The 13,030-nt window shown below is 38.2% G+C and overlaps 1 protein-coding gene across 1 annotated transcript in view; it reads left to right on the top strand.

Moving 5' to 3' along the window:
* LOC139698766 (sodium/hydrogen exchanger 9B2-like) overlaps positions 1-13,030 on the top strand; it is a 381,578-nt gene that overhangs the window by 175,986 nt on the left and 192,562 nt on the right. The gene's annotated exons all lie outside the window — the stretch shown is intronic.

Genomic DNA, 13,030 nt, shown 5'->3' on the forward strand with positions numbered 1-13,030 from the left:
TAAAAAAATAATTATAATCAACAAGCAACGTACATGTTGAAAGGAGATCAAATATTAGGGGGATGAGGTATTGAATTCAAGGAGGATTTTAAATGGCATATGTCCATCATTGGCCAATGATGGACACATGCCACATTGCCACACCTCATAGAAGTCATATCAAACCACTTGTTGCAGAAATCAAAGTGAATATTAGGTAAATATTTTTACCAATACTAAATTAAACAATTATGCATGGACTAGTTAAAAGTAAAATATATTCAATATAACATTAGTTTCCAGAGACTAAAACTGATTATCTAATAATAAAATTAAGAAGGCCGATGCAATCCTCATTCGTAAAATGGATGAAATCTAGAAAACATGCAGATTAATATCGTGGGTCCCCGGGGGTAGTTTTCGGTATTGTTTCGTGGAGACCTACCTAATTTAGATCATATTATATGGCACTTGACACTCAAAATTTAGCGCAATAACTGTGTGACTTTTACACTTTCTACTCTTTAAAAATCTGCACTATACACAGTTCCATCAATTATGATTGGTTTTAAGCGACAGAGAATTTTAAACCTAAAATAAGAAACAGTGTCACTCCAAATCGCAATTATGAGAAACAGGCTTGCATTTTTCCGAAAATTGATGTAAGTTTACAACTAATTAGAGGACTTTACATCATTGTTAAGAGGGTACATAGTTACTGCTTTAAATCTAATATTCATTGACCAGACGTTTGCAGGGAGGAAACTATTAGTAAGGATCAGCTTCCAAATCAATATGCATTCCAAAATAATGAAAATGGACTGAGTTTTCCGATACAGGCGCCTTTCTTTGTTTTTGCGCCCGTCACGACTTTGACCAGCGAATGATTGAGGACCGAAACGGTGATATGGCCGAATCCGACGGATTATTTGTTCATAATTATTCGTAATTCATAAACATTTCAAAGGCATAAAAATAAATGAGCAAATATTCACACACCAGAGGTAGCCTTGTTAGGCAATCAAATTCGAAATAACAGAAAAAGATTTAGTTATTACTTAAAACCTTTGATAGTTAAATTACTAGCCTATTTGTCGATAGGTGTGCAAACCCCGATAAAAAATGATACATCAAACTACACCGTAAATTCATTATCATAAATAACCCGTATGTTATCGATCACTTTTTTAAAAATTTCTTTGAAGTTCCATGACCTCAAAAGCTCTCAATTACTGGACAGGAATGAAAAATTCAAAACACAACCTCGAATTTCGTATTCCATCGTTAAAGAATCGCAGCCAAAGGATTTAAATATTTGTAATACGAGGCCTTCAACCTTCTCTTCCTACTTTTTCGTAAGAAATGCTCGACAATTACTATTTTATAGCGTGTAGTAATTAACTATTTCTTGTCGTTTATATTTAATGAAAATTGCACGCAAAAGCTGGGGCGAAAAAGCTAAATAAATTTCATATAAAGAATTTAATCAGGCGTTATCCTGTGGAATTGAACTCCATTAATACAATAAACTAAAAACACTAGGCTAATTTTTAAAGTCCATAAGATAATGTAGTTCATAATAAATATTAATTGTTAAAGAGGAAAGAGAAGAAAGCTTGCGACAGAATATGTCCGCGAAAATGTTTAATGACTTGATTTTTGACAATCAGTCTCACCTCTTGACGTTAATATCGCATGCCTTCGATTAAACATTCCCAGCATAGTGGTTGATACCATCTCTACACCCACACATCCTCTTACCTCTAATTCCTCCCTAACCTCACCCCACTCATACTATCGCACAACGACTTTACAGTATATATGCCTAAGAGCCCCTCCCATGGACTACAACCTTGACGTGGTGGAGGGGCTTGTGCGTTCCGATGACCCCTAGAGCTGTGTTGGCTGGAGCAATGGTAATTGCTTCTGGTAGGGTCACCCACGCCAAGTAGGTCGAAGGTTAAGAGCCACACGAAAGGTAGTCCAGGCAGCATTTGTTCCTCAGGCGGCTGCAAAGACTTATGATCCCAGTGGGGCGGCCATTGAGTGATGGTGCCAAGTTAAAAACACTATTGTGGAAGGCAATGGGAAACCCCCCTCAATTATTGCTCCCAAGAATACAATGATGGACACTATAGAGAATATGAGTCGTGGCAACCACGGGACTCGGCCCTATCGGCCGAGATGCGATGCGTGTGTTGGACCAACACGTTAAAAGTAGAAGACGTTGCGCTTGGCAAAGAGCCTTTCACAAGGAGGAGGGAGTTGATGACAGGGACGCTGAGTAAGGACGCTAAGAAAACACTCGTAAAAACTTCGATATGGGGCGTAGTTATGTACGGCGCGGAAACGTGGTCAGTGAAGCAGGATGGTAGAAGTAGATTGGAGGCTTTTGAAATGTGGGTGTGGAGAAGAATGGAAAAGGCGAAATGAACCGAAAAAAAAACAAATGAGGAAGTACTTGGTATGGTGGGCGAGGAGAGGGGTTTTTTGGTAGAAATCCTAGTTTGTATATATATATATATATATATATATATATATATATATACAAACATATATAAACCATAAACACAGTAATCAACCCGAAGGTCGGTTTAGTAGGTGATGGTAGAGATCACCCAGTACTAAGCCCTATACGGCGTGTGAAAATTTTAACAAACAAATATATATATATATATACTACCTTGATCAAAAAGTTCCCGGAATAACCACCGTGTGGCGCTCCCATCGTTCCGATTTGAGTTCTGTTTTTTTTGTTAAATTGGTACATCTGTTGTTGATATTCCCTTTAAATCTTAGTGTCATAACTTGACATTTGCAAAAGTTACGTAGCCAAGAGTACATCTATCTCTGTGTGTGTTGGCGATTTTTTACAATTGCAGAAATGGATTTAAATTTGCAACAACGAACTTGTATTAAATTTTGCGTAAAAAACGGATTTAGTGGCGCACGGACGTTGGAAATGTTGGAAAAGTGTTTCGGCAACGATTCTCTAAAAAAAACGGTCGTTTACCAGTGGCACGAGCGGTTCAGAAGTGGTCGTGAGTCAATCGAAGATGATGAACGCAGTGGCAGACCATCGACATCGAAAGTCGGTGAAAAAATTGATAAAGTAAAAGAAATGTTGGTCAATAACCGCAAATTAACCATCAGAGAAATAGCGGAGGACTTGAACATTGCCTATGGATCCGCCCAAGACATTGTGGTTAATGATTTGGGTTTCCGTCGTGTAGCAGCAAAGTTGGTGCCAAAAGACCTCAATTTCATGCAAAAAAGAGACCGTGTTGACGTCGCAAAAGACATGATTTGCGAGGCTGAATCCGATCCCACATTCATCAAAAGGATCATTACTGGAGACGAGACGTGGGTTTATGAGTACGACACGCAATCCAGACATCAGGCAAGTGAATGGCGTTCACCAAATGAGCCGAGACCAAAAAAACCACGTCGTTTTCAGTCAAAAAAGAAGGCAATGCTGACGGTTTTCATGGATTACAACGGTGTAGTGCATCATGAATTTTTGCCAGAAGGCCAGACAGTAAACAAAGAGTATTATTTGGGCGTTATGAGACGTTTGCGTGAAGCAATTCGCCGAAAGAGACCAGAAATGTGGGCAGAAAACTCGTGGATTTTGCACCATGATAACGCACCGTCGCACAGTGCTATCATTATTCGTAATTTTTTGACGAAAAATGCAACAAATACCATCCAACAGCCACCGAATTCACCTGATTTGGCTCCCTGTGACTTCTTTCTGTTCAATCGAGTTAAAAAACCATTACGGGGAACGCGTTTTAGCAGCCGAGAGGAAGTAATGGAAAAATCGCAGGAAGCACTGATGGACATACCGAAAACCGAATATAAAAAATGTTTCGAGAATTGGATCAAGCGCTGGCATAAGTGTGTTGCAGTCGATGGGGATTACTTTGAAGGGGACAATATAGATTTAGATGAATAAACTTGTATTTTTAATTTTCTGAATAAATTCCGGGAAATTTTTGATCAAGGTAGTATATATATATATATATTTATTTATTTATTTATTTATTTATTTATTAACAAATTCATAGTTTACCAATTTGCCATCATCACGATCTACCCATATATTGTGTCTCAATACATTTTTATACTCATTTATTTCACTTTCTCTCTAGGAATTCTGGATCTCAGATGCTAACCGTCGTATCATCATCATTAGCATGCTTCGCCAAACCGTCATGTTTGGTATACCTCCCGTGGCCTACATTTTTCTATTTCCCTTTCCATCACCTCCCCAAAGAACTCATAGTACCTCAAGGTGCCTTAAATGAACTGTTTCCTTTCCCGAATAATTTTGGAGTAAGTACTACTGTGTGGTCATTTCATCTTTTCGTCTCTTTCACACCTTATCGTTTCTCATCCTAAATGTTCATACGGCCTTCCACCATACATCAGGAGGCGCCAAAATATTACTGTTGCACAATAAATCAACGGAGAGAAATGAGCAGGCATTCCAACGAGTCAATACGCGATATTGATTATTCCATCTCGGGAGCGATCCCTCTTTCCGGGGATGGTACGGGAAGGGGCTTCCTAACCGGTGAGCGGATTGGAAAGGAGAAAGGGTTGCGGGGGGTTAACAGAGTTCAGAGTGGGAAGGAGGGAAGCAAAGTGGTGGGAAGAGGGCGGAGAATTTTACCGGGCACGGGGCGCACGTGTATAAATATGCCGGGTCGGACAAGGAGGCGGTTTTTCCCAGAATGAAAACAGGTTTGCGCATAGGAAAAATATTTCAAAGGCCGTTATTATTATACCACAGGGTGAGGGTAATTTAATACTTTAATTATTGGTTGAGGAGGAACTTCTACTTTAAAATATTATGTAGTTCACTACTTCTTAGACGCAATCGTTTCAGCCTCTTTTTCTTACCCCCGAGCGTTGCGAACAAAACCAAGTCTAATGGGGCATGAAGGTGGTCTTACTGAGAAATGCAGCCAGTGACGAGGTGACAGCCCTTGCCCCTCCAAACCTTAAGCGACGGCTGTGACAGTATTTGTGTCAAACAACATAAGTTACCAGGTGTTCAAGAGTGCAGGTCCGTGCCTTTTGAACTTTTAACGAATATTGAAGCGATCGGTTCAGGTTATGTCAGCATAAAAATAAGCGTAATAACTACTAATAACAGGTGCTAATTATGCACACGACCGTCTTGCGCACAAATGTTCGTCCTCATATGCTTAAGCCATAAAAACTGTTAACATTCGGAAAATTATTTGGATAAAATATATTTAAAGCATGTACCAACCGGTATTAACATCAAGATGCACTTGAAGGATGCCCCATCGCGTATCAAAACTGTATCTTATTTCCCAGGCATTCAAAAAGGTTCAACCGTTGCAAGATATTTTTGGAAATAAATAAATTACATTAATTTATTTATGTACCATAATCATTCATCAAATGAAAAACACAATCTATTTTTCCACTGTTCTTTATTTTGGTACTACTGCTTTCAACGATTAGGCATCATCATCAGGTACGAATTCTGATGAATTTGTACCTGAAAAGTACGCCTAACCGCTGAAACTAGCATTATCAAAATAAATAACAGAGGAAAAATGCATCTGGTTCTTCATTTAATAAAAATGAACTTCCACAAAGTTGAACTAGAAACCATCGAACCATAACCATTATTAATTACCCTTCAAACCATAAGCCATATAAGAAAAACAACAGGGACTGAGTAATACACTTAGTATTATGGCATCAAAAAATTGTGGTAAAACATGGCAATAAATATTGAGCATATTATTGCACATGAATATTTACATAATATTATTTTAAGGCATTTTCTCCAGCAAAAGATCATGGAAGCGTGGGTGATGTTACGAGGAACGAGGCCTCACACGTTCAAGCAATTGAGAGTGTTCACTTGAGCACATTTTCAATGTCGCCGTCTTCGGTTTAATTTCCTTCGGACGAATTTATTATCCCGCCACATTATTCGACGGGTACTCAGGGCAGCATTTTGAATAATGACACGTGATTACAAGGTTGTCGTCGTCGGAACACGCTCTTCCGAAAAAATTTATCACCTCTTGAGATTTTTGGGCAATACAAATTTGACACTACCTCGCCATCTCGAACGGGTTAACAGCATTTAAGTGGACCAGAATTTCTGGGTTTAAATCCTTTAACGGAGCGAGGGGACTGATTCGCGTGGGCCGAGACCTGGCGATTTCATCCACTCGCGGCTGGTATGGGGGCGAATTGTGTAAAATGGAGTGAGGAAATCGGGATATATGTATAAATTTTCCCCGGTCCCAGGAAAAGGATATGTGGCATTAGCTTATTACAGCATTCGGTGCCATCGGTAAGAGATCTCCTAATCTTTCCTTTTCCATAGAGGTAAAAGACTGCGAGAGCTCATTAGGATGGACGCAGACTACCATAATCAATCTTGCAATTCTGACATACGCTTCCCCATCAGCCAGCACTTAGCATCAGTCACCGGAGAAATGGATGCGGAGCCACAGGGCGATAAAAGTCAGGATGTTTCAAATCCTATGCGTGGTCGGATACTCTTTCAATTATATCAGGCATTCGAAAGCGATTTCCAACGCTCGACGTGATTTTATTTTGTGTTCATGTGCCAAGTAACCCAGTTGGGTGTCTATTACGGATCTTTTCGATTAAACGATACATATAGAAATACCCTTCAATCATTTCTAGCGAAATACAATGATGCTGAATTTCCTCGAGCAAAAGGCCAAAGGGAACGGAATTTTAACTCGAAATCTCATTTCTTATATACCCCTGCAACTCTTTGTATTGTTAGAACGTAATAGGTGTCTGGAAAAAATGACATTAAATAAAAATCACTGTCAAAATTCCACCATTACTATGGATTGAAGTTTTTGGTTCAAATCGTAATTTACTCAGCTGCATCACTTTCATAATTCTCCTTCAGTTCAGTATTTCACGTCCCTGATTTGGTATTAATTTTATCAGTTAAGAGGTTTCCAACATAATTCTGATCCAGCGATGTAGATTCAACATTATTAATTTAATTTTACCAACCAACTGACAAAAATAGTGATTTTCATTAGTAACTTAAGAGAGTCACCAATTAATATTGCATGCTCGCTCTATTTTCCTGACGCATGAGAATGAATAAAATAATTCTCTCCAAATGCCAATTGCACGATGTAAAATAATATCCATTAAGGACATTTTTCTATGAAGGTACGATAAGCACAAAATGTTGTTGAACTCTGAAGATTATTTCAATTAAATTAACTTTTCTTCTAATTGTGATACTTTCAGTGAGTCTTTCGGAGAATTAAACTAGATGTTTCGATGCTTTGTGATTAATAAAAGTCTTCTAATTACACCTTATGGTGGGGTTTTACGAGCACAAGATCAGCATTGGAAACCTTTGTCTATTTTAACTCGCATAGTTACCAATGAAAACTAAACATTTTGAAACTCTATTTAACGAAAGCATGTTTCTCATATTTACAACCAATTTCAAGCAGACGCAAAAATGATTTCACTAGGGTATCATTTAAATTGTCCATTTATCAGGTACAGAATCGTATGTGATGCCATTTACAAAGAAGTAGAGAACCACGCAGTTTTTACTCTACTATTTTCTTTAAATACTGACGGATGCAGAATACTTTTTCCTATTTTTGAAGTCAAGAAATGTTCATAGAATATAATCAAGTATTCGGGATTAAACATGACATGCAAATCGAGATTCGTAGTTCTCAAATTATGGCTGTAAATAGAGGGAAAAAAATGGTAAAAATTAATAGCATCATTATTTAACCGTAACAGGAAAAAGTGGACATCTTAATAAGCAATGCAGTCACGTCGGCGTTTACTTCTTAAGCGCTTCAAACGTGAAATCTCTCCTTCGGTTTTTTTTAACCTGATCATTCGCATTGGAAAACTATTTGATGAGAATTTTTTGCAGCTCAAGCGTATTATTTACTGTTCAAGGCAGTGAATAATTGAAACTTTAATGGTATATGTGCCTCTGGGGTGTGAGAGAAAAATTGTTTGCAGCCACCTTGTTTTTATACGTATTTGACTCAAATTCTCTCGCAAGGTGCGCATCCATCAAGACTGCGAGACGCCGTGGAGCGTTCCCATTGAACTACACCTATTTCATCCTCGTGCGACGTACTTGACTCCAGAAAACTTTCTTCCCCTCCAACTCGTAGATCAGATAGCCGAGTGAGTCAACGGTTGAACAGCTACTACGTCCCAAGACTACCTCTGCAGGCAAACATCTATAAGCCGAGCTCACAAATACGGTAAATACATTCATCCGGTGAGAGCGAGCGATTCATATGAGATATAGAATCCAGTTCTCAGGAACGTAGGCAGTCGGTTAAGTATTATGGGTTGCTCGAAGAAACTGTTAATTAAGGTTGAAAAAATAAAATTGAAAGTAGACTCGCTTCGGTTGTCAAAAAGAGCAATAATGTCCTTCGTGGTTTATAGGAGAAACAAGTTGAGAGAAGAACTCCAGTAATTAAGAGACCAAGTTGGACATAAAAAGGCATGCAATGGACGCTTAAATGGGTTTTTATCTGACACAATCAGGATATAATATGCCAAGTGTATGTTGTCGCAAATGCATGTAAATTTACTCGTCCTTACCGCGTTTATCTCTCATTCATAGCAAAGCTAAAATTATAGAGTTTAGCATCTGATTTATATTTTGACTTCCGGTCAAAAACCCCAACCACATGCGCACGCGGAGGCTCCCGTGGTATGATGCGGGGGTGGTCTGAAAAGTGTCCAACCTAACTAAGATAAGACATTTTTCCTAATAATTTCTGAGGTCGGAAACTTTTCAGACCACCCTAGTATGTATATATATATGCACACACAGGTATATATATATATATATATATATATATATATATATATATATATATATATATATATATATATATATACTTCTCTATCTTCCGATGAGGAGTAGAATTCCGTCGAAATTATCAAGACATAACGTGTGAGTGATCTTTTTTTTGTGTTTCTATATTGTTTGTTACTGTGTAATGTACTATATATATATATATATATATATATATATATATATTCATATATATTTATATATATTTATAAATAGTAAACACACATATAAATCCAATAAAACTTATGTCTCACGGATGTGAATAATAATGTATATGAAGTTAGCACTAGCGAACAAAAAGAAAAACACAGATACTCATTCATAAGAAAAGAGACTCGCAGGTTTTCGAATTTCCGGTGGTCAAGCCTACTTTCTCAGCAATGAGAAGGAGGAAACTGCTCCTTCTTTCTCTTCCTTGAGAAAGGAGGCTTGACCACCGTAAATTCGAAAACGTGTGAGTTTCTTTTCTTTTGCGTGAGTTTATGTGTTTTGTTTATACATTATATGCACATATATTAACATATATATATAATTTTTATATATGCACATATAAATACATTATTTATATTTATATATTCATTATATATATATATATATACATAGACATATATAAGAAAATTAAACGGCGTAATGGAAACGTTGCTTATATAGATGTAGGACCTCGCCTTTGAGGCAAGAGGATGAGCTAAGATTGGAGATTTTTGAGATGAGGGTGTGGCGAAGAATAGAAAAAAATAAATTACACAGAGGAAAAGACAAACGCTGAGGTTTTAAAATGGGTAGGTCGAAGAGACGAAGTAACGGGGGGAAATTTGAAAAATGCAGACATAGTGGATGGAGGAAATAATGAAAGGGAAGAGGATATTGAAGGAAGTGATGGAAGGGAAAACTTATGGTGAGCGGGGTTGTGGTAGGAATAGAATGGGCGTTTTGGACAGCATGAAGGCCCTCAGAAGATGGAAATAAATGAAGAAATAAATAATGTAGATAAAACAAAAGGGATGTTCTCACGATACAGAGAAATAAGTAGCCGTTCGGGAATGTCAAAGCCTACTTTTAAAGAGTACCTAGGATAAATGAATGAAAGCAGGCTCCGAGTGCAAATAGATATGTATTCTACATTCCATCCAACATTACGCCTACCATCCCTTTGACGCACACATGGAATAGTAGTTTTAATGGCATACGACCGACAGCCGGAGTCAATTTCTCCACTAGGGAAAGGCGCGTGACCTGCGAGGGTTAAAATTTCAAGAAATGGAGAAATTGTGGAGAGAAACCCTTTCGGAAATAGCGTACTTGCCACCGAAAGGCGGCAAGGGGTTCACAGATTAACGTCCCATCCGACGAAAGGCTTACTTTACTCGAAGTTTACCCCACATGGTACCTTAAGTAGGAATAGGGATGCCAATGAAAAATGTTCCAACCGCCGAGATTCGTACGCGAGCTATTGTGGCAGGAAGGCAGTGAACCGCCGTATTATCCAGATCCCCGGACATACATCATGACTCAACGGTATATGTATATGTAGATCTGTTAATTTCCCATCGCAAATGAACGACAGGGATAAAACTGCTAACCTTTTGTCGACGTATTATTATTGACGCACAGAATAAGTGTACTTCCTCCTGTCATATATCCTTCTGACGACTTGGTGAGAGATACATCCACTTCTCATTTGGACGTTAACTATTTTCCTCTCATGTGCCATGATACTGGATCCCTATGTTTAGCCTCTACAATGATAAATGATCGATTCAAACGAAATCATCACGCATCCGGCCACAATCCAAGCATGACATGTGCCATCAGGCGCATCATCTGGCTCTCACCGTTGACACGAATCCAAAACAAACAAATTGGTATTTGAGTCTCCATGGTAAAAATAAATGTTCACTCACGATCAAATTGTCCTCATATTTTTCCTCACGGAGACGTATCTGGTGTTGGCGGATGAGCGATATTCGCGGGGCCTTAAATCAACCAAATGAGTTAAAATTAAAAATCCAATTACAGAGAGGACTCTCCAGTCAATTTGATACGTAGGATTCAGACCGGGAATCTAATATTTTTGTGGATCCTTGAACGGAGGAGATATATCACGTGACTGATAAGCGAATGTAGATTTAAAAGGCGTGACTCAATCTTCTTAATCTCAAAAGCAGGAGTGAAACGTGCTGAAACGTATATGGATGGAAAAGAGTAATATATTGGTAAGCAGATAATCTCGGAGATAACCGACAGTGCAAGTGTTAAAAGGAAATTGCCAATTTTTCTAGACTGCTCATTCCCATTCTAAATTGATGGAAAACTGGTGTTTGGAGAAGTGTCTTCGTAAACTGTACATATTTTAATTCAACTGCACATCGCTTTCAAATAATGGCATTCAAAATACCTAGAATTCGCATAACAAAATTGGGGATAATATTAATCTTGTATCACGACATCACCTTTTCATGGGAAAAAAATAATAGCACAGGGAGAGGTCGAAATATCTCTATAGCTAAGCATATCGTTTTCGAAAGCTTATTAAGAAGTACTCCATTCATCCATTAAAAGTAATTTATATTTCTTCCTTCGGACGGGTTATAGGCTCTCCGGGAAATCTAGTCGGGTGAAGCTTATGTTTTTGTTTTTTTTTATATCTCTCGGGGAGTCTCGCTTTCCAACCAATTAAATAGCACACACAAGAGTGACTAATTATCCACATCAATACAAGAGAAGTTCTAAAAGAGAAAGGTTTCGACGAAGGTGATTCGACACTCTGGTATACGTTTTCTTTGAGTTATTTCCAACTGGATAAGACCCAAACGAAAAACGACGGAGAGAATTCAACACTAAGGGAAAGAGCAAGCATTATTATAACGAAGCATTCTCTCGTTCATATTCTCCGACTCCTCGACTCCTCCGTTTTGGTCATTACCGGTTCCAATTTTTCCTAGACCTGATGAGCTTAATATTTTACATGATAAGTTGGCGATGAAAAAATTGTCGGCCCGATGGGTGCCGCGATTGATCACGGTGGACAACAACTTCATCCGGAGTTGTCGCCGCCAAACTGCATGAACTACGTTATGAATTGCTGCCGCACCCCCCGTATTCACCCGATCTGGCTCCCTGCGTCTTTTTCTTATTCCCTAACATGAAGAAATGGCTCACGGGAAAAAATTTAGCTCAAACGAGGAAGTTATCGCCGAGAAAGAGGCGTATTTTGGAGAGTTCGACAAACCCTATTTTTTGGAGCGGTTAAAAAAATGGCCGGAACGTTGGGAGAAGTGTATCTTTCTAAAAGGGGACTATGTTGAAAAATTAAAAAAATATTTTTGAAAAAATGGTTAAGTCATTTCTAATACGGGTACTTATTGAACCGCCCTCGTATTTCATCATTAGGTATCTTAGTTTGATAGTTTCTAAGTTCTGTTTTCTTAGTTTGACCAGGAAATAAAATAATAAAGAACAGGGATATTAAATATACACAGAATGCTGAATTACGAGATGTGTTCAAGCTCAAATAAATCCCAATTTTTTGTGGACTACAAAAATATGCTTGAGTATATGCAAGGAGATTCTTTATGTATATAAAACATAAGATGGCTGCACCGTAAAGTTCACATGGTTTCTACCTAAGTCTCCGTCTAGAAAGTGAAACTTTTCCAATATCTAAAATGGGCGTCGCTTAGTGTGCAAGAACGGCGAGGTCATCATACCTTTTCTCCAATTGCGTGATTTAGCAACTATCTAAATTCAACGTTAGTGAAGTGTGACAAGCGGTTATTGTGTTATAGATGTGAAAAATATGCGTTCATGGGTACGACAGTTCAAAGAAGGCCGTACGTTGCGTGACAACAAACCCAAGGAGCATCAAACCATCAGCAATTCTTGAAAAGGCATGAGGGACACGTCCAGAGGCGCTCTAGGCGGCCAAGGAATTCTGTCATCGACGTTGTGATAAGTTTGAACGCCTACAAGAAGATTGCGTTGAGAAGTCAATGGCAGCTTCATCTTATTGTTGTTATTAGTTTTTCAGAAAAAAATAGAAAACACTTAAATTCACTCCGTATGCCTTTACTAAATACAAAAATCAGTTCGCAGGTACAAACCCATCGTAATCACACATGTTCTGTTTTTTTTTTAATGACT

The sequence above is a fragment of the Hetaerina americana genome, unplaced genomic scaffold (assembly GCF_022747635.1).
Source record: "Hetaerina americana unplaced genomic scaffold, ioHetAmer1.1.p SCAF_9, whole genome shotgun sequence".
NCBI lineage: Eukaryota > Metazoa > Arthropoda > Insecta > Odonata > Calopterygidae > Hetaerina > Hetaerina americana.